The following is an 11,490-nucleotide window of genomic DNA, read 5'->3' as shown; positions in this document are numbered from 1 at the left end:
TTTTTATTTGTCAGCCTTCCAACAGATGTAACAGCGTAGGCGACACTGCTACACATTCTTGTTGAAAAGCCATTGATGATGCAGTAAGCTCCTCATAAGTTATTAAGCTTGCTCTTAAAGACTAACTGCTTTCAAGGTTTCACAATGTAATGATTGCCAGAGCCACTGCTCTGTGTGGGTACAGGTATGAATACAGGAGCTGAAAAAAAGTACAAACAGTTTTTTCAGTGCAAGCTGAGCAAATTAAGTACAGCTGCTTTGAAATTTTCTTTGGGGAGCCTGATGCATTTAAAACATTCAACCAGAGTGTTGAAAAGTGATAAAATTTTACATTAACAAGCACCTTTAGGAATCAGGAACATGCTTAAATAATATTGTAAAATGCTTCTGTATCCTTATCACTGCAAGCAGGAGCTGCATCGATCTAAACACCATCTGACTTAGTGGTTTGGCATTTGTGCCTCAATTTATTTTAACAGCTCTTTGTAACACGAGGAGAGGGAACAGGCTCCAATCATAATTTTGATTAACAAAGTCTTTAGAATTTTAGTCTTTAATGAGCAACATGACCTACAATTACAAATATTCAAATATTTTTTGTACACTCCAACCATAAGTAGACGTGGTGACTGTAAGCATTCTGTTTTTCAGAGAATAAGAACAAAAAGTGGTCCATGTTGCTGGTTAAGTTGATATTGTGAAGATAATCAAAAGCAAATCTCATGGAGGGATATTTTCTAATATATTATTTTAAACTAGAAATAAACATTACCGTTAGTTAAGCTTTGGTTTTTCTAGGTGTACAAAAGAGTACTACTACTTGGTAGTAGGGGACACAGATTTTTGATAAATAGAAAAATCCAAATACAAACCCTTTTGAATACTATATTGGAGTAAAAACAAAAACACCAGATTGGTCATTGTGGCAAAGTGTCAGAGGAGAATCTTGTTATGATGGAGGGCATGTCATAAAATTTTTTTTACTTTTACTTAAAGTATCTCCAGCATCTCATATAGACTTTAAACATCACCTCTGGCTGACCAGGAGATTTGTCAAAAAAAAAAATACTACCTCAGCTGTTCAGCTTTCCTTGAACGAATTCATTTTGATAAAATGTTTGCTTGTAGCTTCTGCCTGCAGAGGTGTGATGAGTCTACAGGGACAGATGCCCTCACTGCATGTCTGTTGCTCTTTCAGTTTTAATACTGGCACCCCCAACCATTGTCCAAAGGTAAAAACGAAAATCAGTCTGGAAGGCAGACTGCTATGACACAGTGGGTCAACAACTGATTTAATTAATCGTGAAACCCACATGGCTGTCACGCAGCTTCGAGGGCATAGAGATTATTGCCCTCCCGTGATGTTACTTATTAATCTCATTACACCATAAGCCTGTGGATGGAAAAGATGTTTCAGCGCACAAATTTAAATGCAGACCAATACATGTCTGAAGCTGCTCGTGGCAGGAGAAAGAAAAGGGTCGCAGCTTATCCCTCTAACGCCGCGTGTCCCCTGCGCGCAACACTGTGCCATCTGGGAGTGACCTCACACTCTTTTCCTGCCGTGTCACAACTTGCTCGCGGAACCCAGATATATAATAAATAAATAAATCCTCCATTGACAATAATTAGTCTCCAAAGAGTCGCTATTTTAATCTTCTTTCCCACCTCCAGAGCAATTCAACAAATAGAAGACGGTTCTTATATTTACTGATATTCGCAAGCCGGTAGAGTTTGGTAAACTTAGAGCGACTAAACAGAGAAAAACGCTTTATAATTGTTTCCATTACGCTCAACATTTGATAATTGTAATTTAGTAAACATACAGCGAGCCAGACTCTCCTCGTGTCTGCTGCAGCGTGAATTTTTGTTCAGTTTTGTGAGGGTTGAGGCGAGGTCAGTCTATTTGAAAATATCTGCAAGTGACTCAAAATTTTAAGTAGCTTTCTCGAGTAACAGGTTGAATTCAAACTTTTTTTTTCTACCAGTGCTGGCTTTCTTCTGTGCTAAATCTTGATAGATATAATATAAACCTCAAAAGTCTCCTCTAAATTAATCTTTTTATTTAGGATATCCTGATTATTTCTATCGCACTTAAAGCCAGAGAAAGCGGACGCCCTTTTCTGAGCAGAATAAAGATGTGGGCGTCAGTTGCATTTGTTTCGAGCGCATTGAAGAAGTGTGACTTTTGAAGCGCTGTCGGCAGGATCAGACCTCCAGGAATCCGGCGGCTGCTGTGCGTCTGTGTGTGGCGGCGTTGTTGTTTTCCAGCACCACGGACAGCTCCTGGCGCGCGGCTCAGCTGCACGCGGTTCAAACTTGAGGCAGCAGCACTCGCCTTTTTTTCATTCATGCAGCTCTACTGTAGTCCTTTGTCACAGTTGTTTTGGGTCTAAAATAGCAACACTGCTGCGAAGGATATGCGTTCGTTTCTCTAAGCCTGTTCACTGCACACTGGCGCGAAGAACTGAGCAGGTAAGTAAACGTGTGTGTGTGTGTTTTTTTTTTTTTTTTGGTTTTGACTGTTTTGCGCATTGAATTCATGGCTTTGGATTTTTCTGAACTTCAGCTGATGCTTGTTAAGAACGTAAACTCAGTCTGTTTATTCAGGTTTGACTTTGTTGTAGGGCTGACCTCACCTTTTTGTTGCCTTGATAAAACATCTGCAGAATGAATCCGAAAATCCTTCTTGTACTCATTTAAAATAAACGACGAAATAATCAATTAATACGTAATTTGTTGACAAAATATTTTCCATTTATATCAATGTGTTGTCGATGCAAAACTGATCAAACGTTTTACCTCGTCGTTGTTTTGTTTTGTTGATGCATCTCTTGTTCCAGACATATCTTTCATCTACACGGGCTGTTTAGAAACTCCCGATGCAGAACTACGCAAAAACCGTTATATCTAGCGATTTCACTTCTGTGATCAAAAGAGCTAAGCACAGCCAGAAAATCGAGTTAAGAACTTAATCAGAATGAGTTTGTGTCTCACTGGGTTTCGATGCTGGCGTACAAAGCACTTTTTGTTTCTATATTCTCGCATTTTTTCCCTAAATGAATGCATTGTTAAGTGTGCTATTATTTGTGATATATCCCTTTCGAGATGTACTAGACAATTCAACATATTAAATTAGAATCACGTCACTGCAAATAATCATCATACTTTTGCAAATTAGCATGAGAACACAGATGTGTGTGTAGTTGAATGGCATAGGTAGCGTTCAAAATGCATTTTAAACACGTGGGGGAATAGGAACGAAAACCCACAGCTGTAAATATTTTGAGGCTGCAGCCTTAATACTGGAGAAGGCTATTTAAGGGAAGCAAAAAATGTACTGTGGGCGCTTCCTCCATGTCCCAGGGGCATCTGTGCTGCATGTTCAGCAGATAAAACACACACACATAAAAAAAAATAAATAAAATAATAATAAAAATAAAAAAACTCAATGTGCTCTGCAATCAGCCTGGTCAAAACATAGATTTATGCAGACGCAAATCATTTGTAAGCTGTGTACTCAACCAATGGTTCATCAGAGGCACGCTTTGGAATATCTTACATAACAAAATGACTGTAGGCATGCTTGTATATGCTTCTTTAAAACTGAGAAACTGGAATGATGTGTGAGCCCAGCACTTAGTTGAACATGTTGATTATTGTAAATTATTCAACTCATGGCTGACTGAAGAACTTACTCCACGGCCATCTACTGAATCTTGAGATAAGAAAAAAGAAGAAGAAGAAGAAGAAGAAGGAAGTGTCAGGAGGGAGGCAGGAGGTGTCTAACCTTTGGGCCTTAAACAGATTAGTCTGTGTGTGGTTTGATTCACCTTTTATAGCTGACCTGATACAAAGAGGACTGAAAGTGATATTACCCACTGTCTCCTTCTCAGGTATGTTTACCTAGACGAGCTTAACCTAAACAAGCCGTTGTCAGTGGGATCCATACTCATACACAAACCCATAGATGTAGTTGGAGCACAGCTGAAGTTTGACTTTCTGAATCAAAGTTATGAGTTAAGAGACATCTACATTGTTATTGCCATTTAAACCTTTTACAGCACACAAAGGATGTATACATCCTGTATTAGCTAAATGCCATCAGGGACTAAATTCCTATGTGATGAATCCCTATGGTCCTAAAATGACAGCTTAATAGCTTTCTCTTCCTTATTGTTGTGCAAATACACACACTTATGTGCACGTGGGTCTGATAGGTTGGATGTCTGTTTGCATCATTCATATAAAGTCTCATTTATATTGTGCACCAATATATATGCACAATACAAGCCCTTTACAGAGTTGTTAAGTTGAATTTGAGGAGCTAATATTACATCTGCATCTGTCCCACAAAGACAGAGTTGTACACCTCTTTCTCTACGGTGAAGGGGTGGTGGCCGCGCTGAAATACCTCAAAACAATCATGGCTCTAACTTCACATGCACACAACAAGTGGCAATAATTTGTGTGTAACTTCTGATTTAGTTATGCATTGCAGTTATAGTTTCTACAAATCAAATTTAAGGTATTTGCATTATCATAATGCAAATCTACAAAAATCATTAAGGATCCAGGAAAGTAGCCTAACATATTGAAATAAAACAGAACTGTACTTTCAAGCAGAAAAATTTAAACATGTATTTACTCAGGTGAAAGCACAGAGACGCTTTCAATTAATTAATAATGTGAGCATGACTCTCAGATTAAAATGAACTGTGGCACTGACTTTGAGCGTGCATGCAAGGTTCCTAGGTGAGTCCCAAGTCAGCCACCCTAATAATTCACATAGTGAATAATGATGAACTGTTGTTGATTCCTTCTACTGCTATCTCAGATTGCTCTGACTTTGGTGTAAAGGTCACGCTGCAGAGCAGATTCTTTTCTCTGCACATCTGCGGATTTATCATGGATATGTGGCTTCATCTTCTGGATGGAGCCCATGTTCACAGAGACAGGCTGTTTTTATTAATAGTCGGTGGAGGTCAAACGACAAACCAAATCATTCCATCTCTGCCTCTACAGATGCTGATTCACAGTTAAAACTAAATAATAACAGCTGAGTTTCAGCTACTAAGACTGTCCAGAAGTATGAATGATCAGTATTCAGAGACTATGTCTTAATAAATCAAATGACAAGCTTCATTTGCTTGTTGTATGTTAATAAGAAGCTAAAGGATTTTTATTTTCTTCTGTTTGATTTTATTAACACTAACCTGATACACCAGATGGTTTGTCATACAGAACCATCTGGGCAATCTGTGTTGGATTTTTTTGCAAAAAGGGCAGCCACTTCCGCCGTTGACCCATCTGTGTATCACTGTTTAACATGAGCAAACGGCATTACCTGAAGCACTAGAGCAGGGATGCCCAAGTCTAGTCCTAGAGTTCTACTGTCCTGATACTTTTAGCTGCAACCCTTCTCCAACATACCTGAATCAAATGATTGATTCCCTCATCTGCATGTCATTCAGCTCTGCAAGCCTGGTAACAAGCCATTTGTTTGATCTGTAATCCATTGAAAGCTTTTAATCTCAATGGGACTTCCCTGGTAAAGTAAAGGTTAAATAAATTAAATAAATAAAATAAATATGTTTCAGCCCTGGGATCCTGCAGGGCAATAATAGCTCCAGGAATGTGCATAATGAATGTCAGTGTGCTATCCAAACAAGTCAGAAGCACAGAGTTTTTAGGTTGGAAACATCTGTAGTGTTGCTTGGTGATAGACTGTCTACCTGTATAATGTGTAATATTCCCCTTAGTTCACTGTCAACAGTGATATGCGACAGTTTTACTAATGGTTTACTGGTTAATTACCAAACTATAGTCAATTGTATACAAAAACACCAGACCAACTTCAAAAGGCATTTTTAGTCATTATGATCTTACCAGTCAGTTTCAACTTCAGTCCTAGATCTTTTAGAAATTCAACTTGGAAGTAAATGGTCCATGCATGAAGCAGCCAACCATTCTAAGTGACCGTATCTGTGTTTTAGAGAATTATTTTGGATTAGAAACTTGTTTTATAAATGACACCCTGTTTGTTCACAACAGTCTGTCAATCAAGTCAGGAGATATGCTGATGAGACCTGTAGATTTATTTGTTACTGGAGAGATTAGTTAAGTCTAAATGAATGCAGCAGAAAAAGAGATGGAGATATGACCTTCTAATCAGACTCAGTGGTAAGTCTGAATAGGATGCAACTTTCATTTTACTGAAGCAAGACCTAAATTTAGAGTATATCAAGCAGCTACATACAAGCAATGCTGCTTGAGATGCAGAGTTCTTGTTATATACAAAAAATCAGTCAAAAGTGTGGATACACTTTTCCATTAAATCAAATGGGTAAGAGCATCCAAATGTTTGGGTGGTAGTGTAAATGAAAAAAAAGAAGAAAAAAAAGTAACAGAAAAGCAAAATGACAGCTCTCCGTTTGTCATGTGTAAACAGATAAAACTTAGATTCCCTCAAGGATATTGTAAAAAACACTTAAAACATCCCTTGTTTAAGAGCCTCTTTCCTTTTGCAGTGTTGTGGTGCAGTGGTGAATAATGCAAAGACACAATAAAATCCTTTGAAACAAAAGCTACGCACGTTCATTACAGTGCTCAAGCCAATCATGAGGAGGGCAGTAATGATCTCTGAGAGACAAAGAGAGTGGATGAATGTTTGATGAGGGAGGCAGAATGGAGCTCCTGGGAGGTAAAAGGACCGTTGAACTCAAGCAAGGGATTCCTCTTCACAGGTGTAGTGAGGAGGTGGCCAAGGGGAGGTGGGATACAGCCGGGAGGCACGAGGAAAACTGTCAGTAAAACAGAATCAGACAAGCATGCAAAGAATTAAATGGATTATCTGGAGCTGAATATGAGGTTTGCATCCCATTTATAGAATACCTGTAACTTCATATAGACAATGACTGAGCAATCTGGAGATTTAAATCCCTCTAAATCGCATTTAGAGGCATCACATTCAAACTTCACCTTCTCTCTCATTCTTTAATTGGTAGTTTGGTAGTAATGGCCTGATTAGCAAAGGTTTAGTGTTTGCATTTATGTGAGATATTTTATCATTTTACTGATTTAACGGTGGTCGCTATTGATGATTCTGTCAATGTATTCAACCATCACCTGACAAACTATACAAAGAAAACCTGTCAGAAGCTACTGCTTGGGCATGAGTAAATGTTGACGCTTCATATTTATAGTAACCACAGACACAATTATATTTAGATTTATATATAAACCCTAAATCTAACCACTTAGTTTTAACATTTAACCAAACAGTGAGTGTAATGCTGCTCATTTGAACACAAAGTGACGCCCAAGCATGTGAAAACCACTCCTTCTCTTTCAATTCTGCAACAGAAAAACACAAGCACATTACCATGCAGCTGCATACTGCAGGTTATTGGGGGCTTACTGAATGACACTTCCACGTTTTTTAACCTAAAGGACCCCTAGATGCCTAAGGTGCCTGAAATTATTTTGATGTGAGTGTACATATTGTATACTAGATCTGAATGAACAAATGATCAAGTTTATCACACTTTCAAGATGAACAATTAAACAAATTAAACAAATTTTTAGAAAGGGGGGACGTAATGCCAGATGTTCACAGTCCACCTCTGATCTCAATACGCCCAACATTTCTGTGGGTCCCCCACAATAAAATGAAGGTTCAGCAAACAATGGCCTCTCATAGGACTTACAAGACAGTGGAGTTACATTAATAATAGTGAAACTAAGTGAAATAACAAAACAAGTCTCATCTTTCACAATGCACCTGTGTGATAAAAGGTGCATGCACCTGCATATCCATTAACTGAGAAATGTTAAGATGATCCACATCTGTGGTTCTATGAAACATAAATGGCAAATATAAATGAGAAATACTGAAATTGTTTGAAGCCACAGTTTTTAGGAATGCCCAATGTAATGACAGTATTCTACGCTGGCAGTAGTGTTAACTGTATAAAGCCATATGCTTCCATGCGCAGGGAAGGTGAGCTAATTGGTAGTTGCAGAAATGGCCTGATTAGCAAAGGTTTAGTGTTTGCATTTATGTGAGATATTTTATCATTTTACTGATTTAACGGTGGTCACTATTGATGATTCTGTCAGTGTATTCAACCATCACCTGACAAACTATACAAAGAAAACCTGTCAGAAGCTACTGCTTGGGCATGAGAAAATGTTGACGCTTCATATTTATAGTAGCCACAGACACAATTATATTTAGATTTATATATAATCTCTAAATCTAACCACTTAGTTTTAACATTTTAACCAAACAGTGAGTGTAATGCTGCTCATTTGAACACAAAGTGGCTCCCAAGCATGTGAAAACCACTCCTCTTTTAATTCTGCAACAGAAAAACACAAGCACATTACCATGCAGTTGCATACTGCAGGTTATTGGGGGCTTACTGAATGACACTTCCACGTTTTTTAACCTCAATGACCCCTAGATGCCTAAGGTGCCTGAAATTATTTTGATGTGAGTGTACATATTGTATACTAGATCTGAATGAACAAATGATCAAGTTTATCACACTTTCAAGATGAACAATTAAACAAATTAAACACATTTTTAGAAAGGGGGGACGTAATCCTAAATGTTTACAGTCCACCTCTGATCTCAATACGCCCAACATTTCTGTGGGTCCCCCACAATAAAATGAAGGTTCAGCAAACAATGGCCTCTCATAGGACTTACAAAACAGTGGAGTTACATTAATAATAGTGAACCTAAGTGAAATAACAAAACATGTTTTTAAAGTTATTTACTTTAACTTCTGCATTTGTTAAAGAAAGCATTAAGTCAAAGGACACTACATGTTCAGTGAACTCTGTGTGGCCACATCACTACCAAAGACAGATGATCATCTCATTACATTGCAATATTCTGTGGGAAAAGCTTGGGACCTGGCATTCATGTGGATGCTACTCTGAAATGTACCACCTATAGACTTACCTGGAGGGGCATCCCTGGTGGGAAAATACAAATCCTATGTGCAAAAATTGCTCAGCAATGACATGACTCAAAGAACTCGACCCAACCACTAAACTCCCCAAATCCCAATCCAATCTTACATCCTCAAGATGAGACAGAAAAAAACCTGACTGGCACAGTCCCCATCCGCAACCCACAGGAACCAAAGGACCTGCTGCCTGGTGTCAGACACTCCAAGACACAACCAGACCCACTTTGTCCATGCAACCATGGGTTAGGGTTTATTTTATTTAACCAAATGCAGGGAACCTATTAAGAGGTTTTAAAGTTGTCACTGGTTGGCGACTGGTCCAGTTTAGTGAAATTTGACTATTTCTGGTAGCAGATTAACTGAAAATACACACAAACTCAACACATTTTAAACATGATCATCATAGTGAAGCAGAATATTGACTCAAGGTGATTTTGGAGCTATGGACACACAGATCTATGATACAATAAACTCAGTAGTTAAGAACATAAACTTTCTTAAGAAGTTAATGTGTCAAGAAGTAAAATAATTTGCGATGTTCAATATGTAACAGTTGCATCCAGCTTCAGAGTTACTCACTGCTTGTGAATGGTGACATGTGCATGTAGGAGTTTTCACTTCCAAGCCTTTCTTCCTGTTAAATGACTGCCTTCAGTCTTCCCTCAGCCAAGACTGTTCTCTTTGTCAGCTGGAAATGTGATTTTAGGGAACCCTGACTTCCATTACCTTTGCTTCCTCTCAGCAAGGCTCCAATTCATTCCACTAGGGATTTCCAACCTGCTCATCCAGGCTCAGGGCTGCGTATACACAAGATGACCTCCACTCTTCAACACTTTCTATCGCCTGGGGGGATATTACCATATTAATGCTGCACTCCACTCCTGGGGAAAATGAGTGTCATAAAAAAAAAAAAAAAAAAGAAATCTGCATCGTTCTCAAACCTTAACGTTATTCCTCTTTCACTGCTGCCCACACGGCCATCCACTCCCTCATTTTCCCCCCTGCCCTCTCACATCTGCTATCTTTTCTTGTAATTTTTTTCAGCCCCCAATCCACTCCTCCTCTTCCTTTCCCTCACACAGTCTGGTTTGAAGTGTGTAAGAGGCTGGCAGGCTTTACTATCTTGAATTAAAAAGGCCATCTGGTGAAGAGGGAAACGGAGATTGTTAGATAGGAGGAGAGAGAAAAACTGAGAGGCATAGTTTTGCTTTGATGTTGCCGTGCAGACAGAATCCTGGGTGGGATATTGCATCTAAAGTGTAAATATTGCTTTTAGCAGCTGTCATTTATGCATACCCACAGCTATAAAACAATAATGCCCAACAGTTATCTAACAAGAAAACTTGTGTTTTTTCTACCTGAGAGATTTGAATTTTTTTCCATTGTCTATGTTGTGACCCAATTAGCACGATTCCCCAATATTTAAAATTTCCTTGAATGTGATTTTTTAGGAAGTATCTAAAACTATAGATGTACTTGGACATGTTACAGGTTTCCCTCTTTAGTATCTACAAAACACTGCAGAACACAGAGATGATGGAGGTGATTGACTTGTACTGGTCATGGCGAAACAATGAAAAAATATTCAAAGATAGTTTTTTTTTAAGTGGGTCTGCGTACAATCATATTATAGGAGAGTGATAAAAGACAGAGAAATTGAGTCCACTGGTGAGTCGAAGGCCTCCGATGGGAATGTGGGATCTGGGAAGAGACTGACAATGCGTCAGCCAGAAATCCTTTTGTCACCATTCTCTCTGGAGACCATGGGCTTAAGTGCTTTACCGGTGCTTTTGCAGACAATTTAATATATTATACTCTAAATAAATACATTAGAATCAGCTTAGATTCCAGACATATAGTTTATTTCTGCCATCTGGGATTTTATAACTTGTGTAGCAGCATTTCTACATGCTGTAGAGTCTTACTACTATCAGAATGCACCCTCTCAACATTAAAACCTTCTTGTTGTACCCAGCTGTATTCCTTTGTTGTGTTTGATTTTGTATGCACAGGACGTAAGTGTGACTTTGCCTCCTATGTGCAGACTGTTGCAGTAGAATTTCACTTGTTGACAAGCTGCTGAGGGAGTAAAAGGAAAGTGTGAAATCCACACAATTATTTTGTGCAGAAGAAAAAGGGACCTTTTAAGTTTAACTGACAGTTCCTGATGCTCCATGTTGTATCTTATTTCTTAATAAAAAAATGTGTGGTTTGCACCAGGATCATCGCTTCTTTTTCAAATAATTGTTGAGAGCTAAAACTAGTGATCAAAGATCTGATATAAAAAGAGCAACAAAACATGTCGACGGTTTTAAATTGTTGCTTGCCTCTTTAAATTATTGCTGCCTTTGGGGTGAGTTGCTCTTTAAAAGCAGAAGCTATAGCAGGAATCTGATCAGTTGGTCAGTTAACAGTGCAGACATCCCAGTTCTCCCACAAGAACAAGCACCATGCATGATCACACTGGCCCACTTGTCCTGGTCTGTCTTCCACTTTCTCTTCATCC

General features: G+C 38.6%; 1 protein-coding gene across 1 annotated transcript in view; it reads left to right on the top strand.

The window, feature by feature from the left end:
* The first annotated feature begins 1,800 nt into the window (after nucleotides 1–1,800).
* grm2a (glutamate receptor, metabotropic 2a) overlaps nucleotides 1,801–11,490 on the top strand; it is a 36,427-nt gene continuing 26,737 nt past the window's right edge. Inside the window, exon 1 of the mRNA XM_041980118.1 lies at nucleotides 1,801–2,475. The gene's annotated coding sequence lies outside the window, so the exon portion shown is untranslated. The remainder of the gene's footprint in view (nucleotides 2,476–11,490) is intronic.

This window comes from Melanotaenia boesemani, chromosome 3 (genome assembly GCF_017639745.1).
Source record: "Melanotaenia boesemani isolate fMelBoe1 chromosome 3, fMelBoe1.pri, whole genome shotgun sequence".
Taxonomy (NCBI): domain Eukaryota; kingdom Metazoa; phylum Chordata; class Actinopteri; order Atheriniformes; family Melanotaeniidae; genus Melanotaenia; species Melanotaenia boesemani.
The sequence above is the reverse complement of the archived record's forward strand: the minus strand, read 5'-3'. Positions and strand labels throughout refer to the sequence as shown.